At 44.1% G+C, this 14,270-nt stretch overlaps 1 protein-coding gene across 1 annotated transcript in view; it reads right to left on the bottom strand.

Moving 5' to 3' along the window:
* Nucleotides 1–10,695, bottom strand: part of LOC147122256 (MOB kinase activator 3C-like) — a 97,694-nt gene extending 86,999 nt beyond the window's left edge. Inside the window, exons 1-2 of the mRNA XM_085983182.1 lie at nucleotides 10,491–10,695; nucleotides 10,289–10,374 (exon numbers count right to left, since the gene is read on the bottom strand). The gene's annotated coding sequence lies outside the window, so the exon portion shown is untranslated. The remainder of the gene's footprint in view (nucleotides 1–10,288; nucleotides 10,375–10,490) is intronic.
* Nucleotides 10,696–14,270: the final 3,575 nt, after the last annotated feature.

Below are 14,270 nucleotides of genomic sequence, written 5' to 3'. Positions count from 1 at the left end.
ACAGGTCTAGTTTTGGTATTTCCTTACCGTTATATATAACGGTCACCCTTATTTTTCCTTTGGGGTAGACTTTTTGCCCCGTGTACGTCTTCAAAATAATTTTTGTGTCTCTCAAGGGTATGTGTGAGAATAGCCGCTCATAGTCCCGTCGGTTTATGACTGTTAGGGCTGATCCTGCGTCCAATTCCATTTTTACCTGGACTCATGCTATCTTGAGAGTGACCCAAATGGTTCGGTGATCCTCCGTTTTGATCACATTATGTAGTTTCAGACAACTCAGCTCCCTGCTTTCAGAGTCGGTATCACTCTTTTGTTCGTCTGCACTATTCTCCGTCACCTTATGTACCTTCTTGTACTTTTCTTTTGGAGATTTCTTATTGCTGGTTTTCTTTCCTGACCTGCAGACTCGTGCTATGTGTCCTACTTTTCCACACTGTCTGCACACTTTGTCTTTGAACCAGCAATCATTGTGGTCGTGTGTTGTTCTGCCGCAGCGATAGCAATTCTCTGTTCTGTATGACATTTCGTTTGTGCCATATTCTTGCGGTCTCTGTTGTATCTCTGCAGCGCCCCATGCTGCTGCTTCATATGATACCACAATGCTGAAAGCCTTGTCCAGCGTAAGATCCTTTTCAGATAAAAGCCGTTTCTGGGTTCCTTCACTTTGGAGCCCACACACAAACTTGTCCCTTAAGGTATCTGCCAGTCCCGTTCCAAACTGGCAGTGTTTCGATAGTTTGCGCAGTTCTGTTAAATATTCAGCATTGCTTTCATCCTTATGCTGGTTCCGTTTGTGAAACTTGAATCTTTCTGCTATCAGCAGCGGTGTGGGGTTTAAATGTTCCTGTAGTATCGTCACTATGTCTCCAAAACTCTTTTCCACTGGCTTCGCTGGGGTTACTAGATTTCGTAATAAGCCATACGTCTTTGCATCCATTAAATTTAACAGTACCGGCGCTTTCTTGTCGTCTGACACCTCATTTGCCTTGCAGTATACCTCTATTCATTCGACATATGTAGTCCAATCTTCGACTTCATTGTCAAATGCGGTGATACTGCCACTCTTCGGCATTTTGGGTGTGGTTTAAAATGGCTTAAAATGGCATCTCCCACGCTTTCCTTCCTCCCCCGCTGCTGGCAACGCCGCTCTCGGCGGTCCTCGTGGCAATGGCGGCGCCCTGTAGGTTTCGCACGCTTCTCCTGCGCTGCTGCCAACGCTGCTCTCGGCGGTCCTCGTGGCAATGGCGGCGCCTCGCAGGTTTCTGTGCGTCTCTCTCCCTCTCCTTGACGCTGCTCGGCCCCTGAACACCGGCTGCGCCCTGTGCGCTCTGCCCTCTCTCTCCCCCGTCGACGCTGCTCAGCCCTTTGCTATGCCGCTCGGTCGGCTCTAGCCCGCCGCTGTCCGGGAAGGGTCTGCGCACTACCTGTTGCCAGCCCGTTTCGCTGGACCACCGCGACTGGAAAGCCAAGCCTGGCTCTCAACAGCCTCCCCTGCAATTCTCGAGTCTCTGCTGGATGACTGGGCGGTTGCCCGTGGTCAACGCCCGTGTCTCTGGCCTTGACGTCCAATCTACTGGTCTCCAGGAATGAATCCCTGGGAGGTGATGCAGAGTTGCAGGTAGGATCGAATTTGTCTCGTCGCCAATGTTGTGTCCATCAGTAGTAAGACACAAGACTGCAGGAGAACGGTACAACAGATGTTTACTCAACGTGGCTCACTCTGGAACTGAACTGTACAGATTACTACTCAGTGCTATATACAGGTGTGGTCACTGCCGGTACTACAGTATACATGAGCTGTAAAAAGTAGTTCCCCCCTTAAAGGTATATACATTACACTCTCCAAAAAATTAAGACATTTTGCATTAAAAATGATACATTATGTTTTACACACTTTCCTACTTCATAACTAATATTTTATTTTCATTCAGAATCTGACATTTAAGTTTTCAATAAATCAACCTCGATGGTCACTTTCCTCTTCACAGGGACACTCTCTCCCTCCAACCCTCCTTTCCATAATTCTCAAACACTCTATCCCCTACAATCGCCCATCCAAACAATTCATTGAGGCATTCCACAAATCCGGACTGAGTTCAGTGACATTGTACACCCTCCAATCCCCCCTCCCTCAATGGAAATGAAAATTGGCAGAAATTTATAAGTACCAGCTGATCTGATATCACCCGTTTTAGACTATCTCCCAAAGTCAAAATTATCCCGACACAGTGTGGGCACAAAGTTTTATAGGGACAGTCATGGCACCATTTAAATAACTCACAAGCAGACTAAGTGATAGGAGCTTACAATAATTTTTTTATTGGGGGTTGGCTTCATTTTAAATTCCACTGAATATTTGCTAAAACACAGTAGTTACTGGGAACTGACATGATGAAAATAATCAAATACGCCCAAGAGGAGAACCTAGATGTAGCTCCCAACAATGTGTCTTAACATCAATCTCAGAGGAACATCCACTCCTGTACCAGTGTGAATTGTTGGGGTTCCCACTCATCTAGAAACTGGGTTGAAATTATCTAAATTCATTTCACATAGAGCTTTACAGCTAGCACACAGAGGAGAACTGCATGCTAATTATTCTGGGCTGGATCTGAATCCAGCTCCCAGGGGTAAAAGAATACTATGGTAATCCACTGAACTTTTTAATAAGGATCTGATGGTGATAAACCAGTCTACCTTCCAGGTGTAGCATGATTTTCTGAGTGTTTTGGAATAAACGGGTCTTTTTCTGAGTGGCAGGCAGTGACTAGTGGGGTACAGCAGGGATCGGTGCTAGGACCCCAGCTATTCACAATTTATATTAATGATCTAGATGAGGGAACTAGATGTAATATCTCCAAGTTTGCAGATGACACAAAGCTGAGTGGGCGTGTGTGCTGTGAGGAGGATGCAGAGAAACTCCACTATGATTTGGACAGGTTGGGTGATTGGGAAGATGCATGGCAGATGCAATATAATATGGATAAATGCAAGGTTAACCACTTTGGTGGCAAAAACAGGAAGAAAGATTATTATCTGAACGGCAACAGATTGGGAGAAGGGGAAGTGCAACAAGACCTGGGTGTCATTGTGCACCAATCGCTGAAGGTAAGCATGCAGGTGCAGCAGGCGGTTAAGAAGGCAAATGGTTATGTTGGCCTTCGTAGCGAGAGGATTCGAGTACAGGAGCAAGGATGTCTTGCTGCAGTTGTACAGGGCCTTGGTGAGACCACACCTTGAGTATTGTGGTCGCCTTATCTGAGGAAGGATGTTCTTGCCATGGAGGGAGTGCAGCAAAGATTCATCAGATTGATACCTGGGATGACAGGAATGACGTATGAAGAGAGATTGGGTCGATTAGGCTTATATTCGCTAGAGTTTAGAAGAATGAGAGGGGATCTCATTGGAACTTATAAAATTCCAACAGGACTAGACAGACTAGATGCAGGAAGGATGTTCCTGATGGCGGGGGAGTCCAGAACCAGGGGTCACAGTCTAAGGATAAGGGGTAAGCCATTTAGGACTGAGATGAGGAGGAATTTCTTCACCCAGAGAGTGGTGAACCTGTGGAATTCTCTACCACAGAAGGCAGTTGAGGCCAATTCATTAAATATATTCAAGAAGGAGTTAGATATATTTCTTAAGGCTAAAGGGATCAAGGGATATGGGGAGAAAGCAGGGACAGGGTACTGAATTTGGATGATCAGCCATGATCTCATTAAATGGCAGAACAGGCTCGAGGGCCGAATGGCCTACTCCTGCTCCTATCTTCTATGTTTCTATGCTTCTATGTCTCATATCCACAGTCGTAAGGAGCAGATATAAAATATGTTGAACAACAAAAATTTCATTTGGAAATAAAAAACCTTTTTCTAATGACACGTCAGTTTAAAGAACTGATTATACTCTATTTACATAACTTGGTTGGAGTTAAACTGCATTGAGAGCATGGAGTGTTTGCCCTGTTTCCACTGTAAACCCAACAGAACAGCAGGACTGATAAGATTGTGAAAGTAAAACTGTCAAAAAGAGAAAAGATAGCTTTTCTTATTGTGGCAGAGGCTCTGTTATCATGGTTAGAGGTTGGCTGTTGGGATGCTAGTGCTGAGTTTGTACCACAGGATAATTTTGGCAGAAGCAAGCATTACTGCAGAATGTAGGTCAGAGCTGAAGGACCACGTTTAACACTAAAATTGTTCCAACAGGATTTGCATTGCTATCCTTCTGCCTTAGCAATGCTTTAAGTGAATATATAATAAGGTTCTTCTGAGCACACTATCATAATTTTTCCATTTTTTAATTAATTAAGTACACTGAATATAAGGTAATCCCCCTAGACTTGACTTCTGCTTTAAATGAATATAGAATAGAAAATGAAATTCTCCAAATTACTCTTAACAGATTTAAATAGAACGTACAAAATAAACCAACTGCATCATTCATGTGTGCCATGGATTTAAGTTACAGCAGTTGTAATATGAGAGAGTTATTTTGTGCAAACTATTTGTCATTGACATGCCTGTTTCTTCTGGTACAGTAGCTGTCAAAAGTGGTCAACTTAACAGGTTGGTTGACTTAGGAGGAGTTACAGTCAAACTTGTTTTAAAAACAATATTGAACAGTTACATTTTATTAACAATTTAATATTGAATAATTTGATAATTATTTAGAATATGAAAACATCAAACAAAATCAACAAAGACGAGTTAGTCTGTTTGTACAAAGGTCTGGCACACTCAAATTCGATGGCACTATGCTTGTTTTTCAAGCGCCAAACGGGTGCCTATTAATTTTTCCTTTAAGCTGCACGGCCACGTGGCTTTGCATATGAACAAAAGGGCCCCAACACCTATTTGAAGTTCCCTCTGCAATGCTGGTGTAGTTTGAGGCAGCCGACGTCGACTGTTTCAGGAAAACCACGTCTACATGTGGCCTGACCAGCTACCCTTAAAGGGACCGCTGCAGGCCGCCAACCAAAAAGTTAAGTTTCTTAAAAGTTACTTAGCTGAATGTAGAGCCGGGTGGAGCAGGAGTGGCCCCCGCCGTCCCCCCTCCCCCTCCAACTCCACATTAAAACCGCAGGCTGCTGCCAGCTGCCATTCGCATCCCATCCACACCACCCCACCCCCTCCGATCGTGACCTAGAGCCCCTTCCGATCACCCTCCCCGCAACCACCCCACCCCCTCCAATCGTGACCTAGAACCCCTTCCGATCACCCTCCCTGCACCCGCCGCCACCCCACCCCCTCCAATCGTGACCTAGAGCCCCTTCGGATCACCCTCCCTGCACCCGCCGCCACCCCACCCCCTCCGATCGTGACCTAGAGCCCCTTCCGATCACCCTCAACATACATTCTGACAGAACACATTTGATTTGTTACCTATGTTATGCATAGAATTTGAATTATTTTTAACTTCATGTTTATCGGTTTCACAACGAAGATAAAATTGCAAGCTGCATTGCATAAGATAACTGACACTGTCCGAACAACAACTAGCATTTATATAGCGCCTTGGTCACTTATATATTATTGTGGCGGTACCACCGGTTGTCCCTTACATTGAGATACATAATTCCCTTTAACTTACCTTACTGTATGTATCTATTACTATACTCAGGCTTCTGTCCTGTACTCTGTGTGATGACGTCAGAGCTTGGAACCTTCCAACAGTAGAGCTCGGAACCTGCTAGCAGTTGAGCTCGGAAACTTCTAGTCAGTCCTCGTGGCGTCCCCGCTGGGGAAAGACCTACACCACAGTGCTCCTACAGTCAGCCATCTTACCTGCTACCTTACCTGTTGTATTTAACCTGTTCCTGTAAATAAACAACTTATTTATAGTTCGTCAAAGTCGAACTCGATTATTTAGTGGCGATGCACACGAATCGCTACATTATTATGTTATCATAGCAGGTTAGATCGGGGTTTGACTTTTCCAGATTAGATAGGAACATAGGAATATAGGAATAGGAGGAGGCCATTCAACCCCTCGAGCCTGCTCCGTCATTCAATGAGATCATGGCGAACTAACTCCATATACCCACCTTTAGCCCATATTCCTTAATACCTCTGGTTAACAGAAAGCTATCAATCTCCGGTTTAAAATTAACAATTGATCTAGCATTAATTGCCATTTGTGGAAAGAGAGTTCCAAACTTCTACCACCCTTTGTGTGTAGAATGTTTCCTAATTTCACTCCTGAAAGGTCTGACTCTAATTTTTAGACTATGCCCCCTAGTCCTAGACTCCCCAACCAACAGAAATAGTTTCTCTCTATCTACCCTATCTGTTCCCCTTAATATCTTGAACACTTTGATCAGATCACTCCTTAACCTTCTAAATTCCAGGGAATACAACCCTAATTTGTGTAATTTCTCCTCGTGACTTAATCCGGGTATCATTCTGGTAAACCTACGCTGCACTCCCTCCAAGGCCAATCTATCCTTCCTGAGGTGTGGTGCCCAGAACTGCTCACAGTACTCCAGGTGTGGTCTGACCAGGGTTTTGTATAGCTGCAGCATAACTTCTACCCCCTTGTATTCTAGTCCTCTAGATATAAAGGCCAGCATCCCAACAGCCTTTTTGATTATTTTCTGTACCTGTTCATGACATTTTAATGATCTGTGTACCTGAACCCCCAAGTCTCTTTGGACCTCCTCTGTTTTTAGCCTTTCACCATTTAGAAGGTACCCTGTTCTATCCTTTTTAGGTCCAAAGTGGATGACCTCACATTTGCCTACATTGAAATCCATTTGCCCATTCACTTAATCTGTCGATATCCTTTCGTAATGTTATGCTTCCATCTACACTGCCTACAATTCCACCTATCTTTGTGTTTCTGGGTCCTAGAATCCCCAAGATTCTCTTCCTGTGGCCCTTAGAGTTATATAGAATCTACAGCACAGAAACAGGCAACTCGCCCCAACTGGCCTATGCTGATGTTTATACTCTACACAAGACTCCTCCCAGTCTAATTACCATTCCCCACTCTGCCTCTATATCCCGCTATTCCCTTCTCCCTCATGTATGCATCAAGCCTCCCCTTAAATGTGTCAATGCTGTCTGCTTCAGCCACTCCATGTGGCAGCGAGTTCCATGTTCTCATCACTCTCTGTGTAAAGAAATTCCTCCTAAATTCTTTATTTGATCTGTTAGTGTCTATCGTTCCCTTTTTCTGGACTCACCCACAAGTGGAAGCATCAATATCACCCTATTGAACCTCTTCATACTTTTAAAAGACCTCGGGCAGGGTTTTCATTGGGCCGTGGAGGCGGGATTGGAGGCGTGTGGGGGGTTAAAATCTCAAAATCGGGGGGCACGAACCCATCCCGCCCCCAACCCGCCTCCATGCCAGTTTCAAAGGAGGCGGATACCCGACCTGTGCTGGGACCCGCCTCCCCGAGGCGGGAAGGGGATTAGTGCCAATTAACTGCCTGTTAACAGGTAGTTAACAGGCAGTTTTTAGCCTAATCCCTATTTTTATTGGTGAAATGTGGGATTCCCGACGGCTCCAAACCACGCCAATTTAGCGAGGCGGGCCATCGGGCTGAAGGATTTGGAGGGTTCGAGATGTCCGGTGTTCAGGTGAGTGATGGGTGCATGAGTGAAGAGGTAAGTGTGTTTGGTGTGTGTAAAGTGTTTAAAGAAGTTTTACTTACATTTACTTACCTTTACAGCCTTCCTTCCTTCAGGTCTCGGGAGTCCCTCATCTCACAGGCACAGAAAGCAGAATGGCCGCGATCTGTCAAAAGTTGCAGCATTCAGCTTTCTGTTCCGGAGAGATCTCTAAATCAGCCTGAGAGGAAGGAATTAAATTGGAGTACAGATTGTCAGTGTTTGACAGCTTCAAACAGCTGTCAAACGCTGATATTTCATCTGTCAAAAGCTTTTGACAGATGAAATGTCAATCTGTGACGTCACCTGTTGCTGGGTGGCCCTTAATTGGCCTGCTGAGCCCACTGGGCGGGCTCAACAAGGTCAATCAAGTGAAAATCGCGTGGGTTGGCCACAACTCGATGGAGGCGGGACTACAACCCCGAAAGTTGTAGTCCTGCCTCCTACACGCCTCCTCAATGAAAATCCAGCCCCTCAGGTCTCCTCTTGGACTTCTATTTTCCGGAGAAAAGAGCACCAGCGTGCTCAATCATTCCTGATAGTTGTATCCTCTTAATTCTGGTAACATCCTTATAAATCTTTTCTGCATTTTCTCCAGTGCTTCAATATCCATTTTGTAGTATGGAGACCAGAACTGCACACAGTACTTCAAGTGTGGCCTAACCAAGGTTCCATGTATAGAAACATATAGAAACATAGAAGATAGGAGCAGGAGTAGGCCATTTGGCCCCTCGAGCCTGCTCCGCCATTTAATGAGATCATGGCTGATCATCCAAATTCAGTACCCTGTCCCTGCTTTCTTCCCATATCCCTTAATCCCTTTAGCCTTAAGAAATATATCTAACTCCTTCTTGAATATATTTAATGAATTGGCCTCAACTGCCTTGTGTGGTAGAGAATTCCACAGGTTCACCACTCTCTGGGTGAAGAAATTCCTCTCATCTCAGTCCTAAATGGCTTACCCCTTATCCTTAGACTGTGACCCCTGGTTCTGGACCCCCCCACCATCCTTCCTGCATCTAGTCTGTCTAGTCCTGTTAGAATTTTATAAGTTTCAATGAGATCCCCTCTCATTCTTCTAAACTCTAGCGAACATAAGCCTAATTGACCCAATCTCTCTTCATACGTCATTCCTGCCATCCCAGGTATCAATCTGGTGAATCTTCGCTGCACTCTCTCCATGGCAAGAATATCCTTCCTCAGATAAGGCGACCAAAACTGCACATAATATTCAAGGTGTGGTCTCACTAAGGCCCTGTACAAATGCAACAAGACATCCTTGCTCCTGTACTCGAATCCTCTCGCTATGAAGGCCAACATACCATTTGCCTTCTTAACCGCCTGCTGCACCTGCATGCTTACCTTCAGCGACTGGTGCTCAAGGACATTACCTCCCTGTTCCATTGCCCACATCCTATCCTGTGCTGCATCCCACTCATTTGCCACTTTGTCCCCTCCATTAGCTGCCTGGCCACCAACACCCTGACTTCAAAATTCTCATTCTCATTTGACCCTTTATGGTCTCACCTCTCCCAGCCTCTGTTGCCTCACCCAGCCAGGTGTCCCAGTTCACTTCTTGTCCCGCTCTGACCTAGAGTGCATGGCCCTCTCTCCACTCTGCCATTGGCGCTGAAGACTTTAGTCATCATGGCCTTGAACTCTGGAATTCTCTTCCTGTGGCCCTTCACCTTCCTACAACTCTCCCCACCATGAAAGGTCTCTTTAAAACTGACCTCTTTGATCAAGCCTTTGGCTGTCTTACCTAATTCCTGCTTAGTGTCTAACTCACCTGCCCTTTAGTGAAATGTCTTGGGATGTTTTGATACCATGCATGTACCCACACTTCATGGGCATGCATAGCATCTGGGTATTTGTGGAAGTATTTTGAATGCGAGTTCAGATTTAGTACGTTAGCAGTAGAATTAACAGAAAGACGCCCCAAACCCGTGGCCTCTACCGCCTAGAAGGACAAGGGCAGCAGGCGCATGGGAACACCATCACCTCCGAGTTCCCCTCCAAGTCACACACCATCCTGACTTGGAAATATATCGCTGTTCCTTCATCGTTACTGGGTCAAAATCCTGGAACTTCCTACCTAACAGCACTGTGGGACTACCTTCACCACATGGACTGCAGCAGTTCAAGGCGGCGGCTCACCACCACCTTCTCAAGGGTAATTAGGGACGGGCAATAAATGCTGGCCTTGCCAATGACACCCACATCCCGTGAATGAATAAAAAAAGGATCTGTGAGGAGGCATGTCAACTCACACATGTCATATTAAAGGCATCAATGCATTCTGACAATTTTCCTTTTTACAGTACAATGACATCTCCTCGCCAACCAGACACAGAAACTTTAAAAATATTTTATACACTCTTGTAAAATAATAGCAACATTGAACTAGTATGGAAGGTCAGGGATTGCATAATGTCTTGATCTGCATCCTATCTATTCAGTCTCCTCTAGTGTGTTGTGTCTATTAGTCACCCTTGGGCAGAAATCCAATTTTAAGTTTGTGATACCCTGGAGAAATAGCTTAGAATTAAAAAATCATAGGAAAATAGCATTCTCAGCTTGTCACTATTTTAAACGAGTTGTCATTTCCCACCCCCCAAGTTTCTCTACACATGAGAAAAAAAAAGTTGTTTAAATTCCACTGCAGTGGAACTTACTGAAACAGCTGCCTTTATATTTAGCCTGCATACCACGGATCACTGGACAGTTGATTCCCAACAGCTGGCATTCACAGAGCTGAAATCTGCAGATCAATTGTTGGAAAAAGAATACAAGTCTTTTTGTTAAGTTTAAAAAGAACAGAGAATAGAAGTTTGGTACTAAGACATTCTGAAAAGTATTGAAACTTTTATCACTTACCCCAAGCACTTTAAGAAGTGTTTCTTTCTCTTCTGCACGCAGGATCTTCACAGTTGCTACAGGAAGCTGCAGCTGTGGGGGATTTACATTGTTACAGACTCAATTTAACACAGCCACAGTTTGATGCTTTCCTCTCTACCGACTCAGTCGAGCGTTTTACACAGTGCTGGGACAGGAGAGGATTACATAAGAACTGGCTGGGCTCCTCTCCTGTTTTCCTGTTTATGATGTCACATCCTGAGACAACCCCCGATCACATCTGTTGATTTTTTAGCTTTTAAAAAAAAATGTGGTTAAAGAGATAGCTCCCTAGTTTTATTTGGCTCCATGGAAAGGAACTTAGTGTCAAGGAAGTAGAAGGAATGGCGTGGTATCATCAACTACTTCAGCCGAAGTACTTTATTTTTTTAAACAATAGCTGTTAAAAAAAAATTGTCATTTATAAGGCCTATTCATTTTCATCCACTTTAACTGCAATCAGAACAGGCATGTCAGGGTGACAGAGGACAAGGAATCACACCCGTGGCAAGTCTGCTTCTTACCATGTGTTTTAGAAAAATACTCAGCAGTTTGCAAACTCATGCAAGTTATATGATCAGTCTGTAAACAGACTGTAAACAGGCTGATGCATTTGATGCCAGTGATAAGAGGAAGTGCACCCACCAAAACAATGCTTTAGGTATCTTCAACCCTCCCCTCAGTGCATTCACTGAACACTAGCAGCTGAAATGCACATTAGCGCCAACCCATGTAAAAAGGCATTTGTAATATTTGTGTGACAGAGGAAAATCCACATCCAATCTTATTAAAAAATTAGGTCTGCATGCACTTCATGTCTGTACAACTTGCCTTCCTGTTACCACGTTTTTGTTACAATTTTTGTGTTGTAGGAACGGGAGTTCCTAACGAAAAGACTGAGTTCTACTCAGGCAATCAATCAAACGAACTTTAATGAAACAAATAGGTTTTAACAAGAAACTGCTGGACAACGTCGAATACAGGTCTGCTCTCTTCAGAGGCTCCACGAGGACTGCTGTGGCCGTTCCCTCGATGACGTCATGATGTCATCACGTTCTTCCCGCCAGTGGGGGATCACGTGATGAACGGCATGACGTCATCACGTTTTGACCGCGCTGTTAAAGGAACCGCGCACTGCTCAGTTAAACAGTACAGATAAAGATAGACACCGGTTGTGGCTAACATGCTGTTAAAGGAATTATGTACAAACGATCTGAGTCCTTTGGTGGCTCCGCCACAGTGTCACCTTTTACCTATTAGAAAGTCCACATTCCTAACAGTTTTTGCCTATGTAAACTCATCAATGAAGTTGTGCAGTCTGGCCACCATGTTCCCAGCAATTGTTCAAAACGTTTTCTGAAAATCTTCCTCGCTACCACTTTTTTCTCAGCAACTCTTCAGAATAAGGGTTTAAACAAAATTTAAAAATTCAAAAAATATATTTCACAATAATCATTACATTTTTTGATTGGATTATATTTTGTGCCTTTTAATTATTTTTTTTACTTGAAGGCCTCAGCCTCTACCTAAAGACTGGGTTTGGACTTGATAGCCCTGAATTTTCACACAATTCTCCCAATCTTGCTGTAAACTTGGTGGGAGATCAGTGGACGCCATGGAGAAATGGCATAAACCTTTAGTCATTTATACTGTTTCTCCAGCAATTCTACCAATATCCATCCCACTGCAGATTCCCTATGAAAATTCCAGGTTGATATTTTTACCCAGAACTGTGACTCTGTGCTTGAAGTCGATAGCATTAGTTCTACTGATGGAGTATTTTTCTTTAGATTAACACTTTCTGCTGAGGTAAAGTATATATTGAGTATATTTTTAAATAGAGTGTCTGTATGGGAAAGAGATTTAAAAAATGACAATGTACTAACTACACATCTTCTGTACCTTTTGTTTTGTGTTCCTTAAACTTCAGAAAGTGTATTAAACTAAGGAAGATAGAGACTGGGATTAAAGAGAATGGCGGTGAGGGACAGGGGATATGAAGGTGAGAGAGGGGGAGAGAGAGAGTCTGCTTTTCTTCATTTAATGTAAGTTTAATTTCCAAAAAGAGTAAACAGAAAAGAAGAGAAAGAGGCAGCCATGACAGTCAAGAGAGATGGTGTCAGCCATGGCTTAGAAACTAGCAATACAAAGACAGCAGGGGCAGGTAATAGAGTGACCGTATTTGCCAAGTTGCCAAGTGCAACACCCTGGGAGATTGACTAGTGTTCTTATAAATGTTTTGGATAGATTGCAAAGTTTGCGTTTGTGAAGGTCTTGTGAATCTAACCTGTGCTAATATTTGACCTGGGAGAGCTTGGTGGAGCAGGATAGAGGTAGCTAACCCATTACTCGCTTGATGCTGGTACTGAACACAAACTGAGAAAATATTTTAGTCGCTGAAGGTAAGCATGCAGGTGCAGCAGGCGGTTAAGAAGGCAAATGGTATGTTGGCCTTCGTAGCGAGAGGGTTTGAGTGCAGGAACAAGGATGTCTTGCTGCAGTTGTACAGGGCCTTGGTGCGACCGCACCTGGAGTATTGTGTGTAGTTTTGGTCGCCTTATCTGAGGAAGGATGTTCTTGCCATGGAGGGAGTTCAGCGAAGATTCACCAGACTGATACCTGGGATGGCAGGAATGACGTATGAGGAGAGATTGGGTCGATTGGGCTTATACTCGCTGGAGTTTAGAAGAATGAGAGGGGATCTCATTGAAACTTATAAAATACTAACAGGACTAGATAGATTGGATGCAGGAAGGATGTTCCCGATGGCCGGGGAGTCCAGAACCAGGGGTCACAGTCTAAGGATAAGGGGCAAGCCATTTAGGACTGAGATGAGGAGGACTTTCTTCACCCAGAGAGTGGTGAACCTGTGGAATTCTCTACCACAGAAGGCAGTTGAGGCCAATTCATTAAATATATTCAAGAAGGAGTTAGATATATTTCTTAAGGCTAAAGGGATCAAGGGATATGGGGAGAAAGCAGGGACAGGGTACTGAATTTGGATGATCAGCCATGATCGCATTGAATGGCGGAGCAGGCTCGAGGGGCCGAATGGCCTACTCCTGCTCCTATCTTCTATGTTTCTAATTGACAGCCTTTTCCTGGAGCACAAAGTTCCTCAATTTATTTTCTTCTGAGGAGCACTGTCTTTATGTAAAAGTGTTGGGCATATATTATTTTCTTGAAGGGGTGGGGGGGGGCGGGGGGGCAGGCAAGGAAGTTACCATCACCTTTGTTTAATGGTATCACTGGCAAATAACAAAATCATGCAGTTTGGTTTGACCTCAGTCATTATATAGTTCATTTATAAACAGGCAATAACAGTTTTTGCTGAAGACGGTATAATTTTGCTCCCACAACAGTGAGTTTATTTGTACTCAACAGCTGAGCCATTCAGTGCGGGAGGTCCCAGATTCAGAAGGTCCTTGGTCTACACTGAGTAAGCTAATCTCAGCTGTGGTAGCAATGGGAATACAATAAATGGACTCAACGCCTCAGGCTAGGAGGGAAAGTCAGCTAGCGTTCTCCCTTCTGACCACTATCCAGAGACTCCTACTGGAGCTGTTTAGTTATTTGATACTCCCAAATAGGCTAGCAACAATTACAGTCAAGGCTGACACATGAACAATGATCACTTAGGCAAAATACCAAAGGCACTTAAGACCCAAGAAAGATAGATCAGAGTATTTTCTAAATGGTGAGAAGCTAGGAACTGTGGAGGAGCCAAGAGATTTAGAGGTTCAAGTACAGAAATCACTAGAA

Source organism: Somniosus microcephalus, chromosome 3 (genome assembly GCF_052327205.1).
Source record: "Somniosus microcephalus isolate GS21.2 chromosome 3, FLI_Smic_1.0, whole genome shotgun sequence".
NCBI lineage: Eukaryota > Metazoa > Chordata > Chondrichthyes > Squaliformes > Somniosidae > Somniosus > Somniosus microcephalus.
This window is presented reverse-complemented; position numbering and strand designations above follow the sequence as displayed.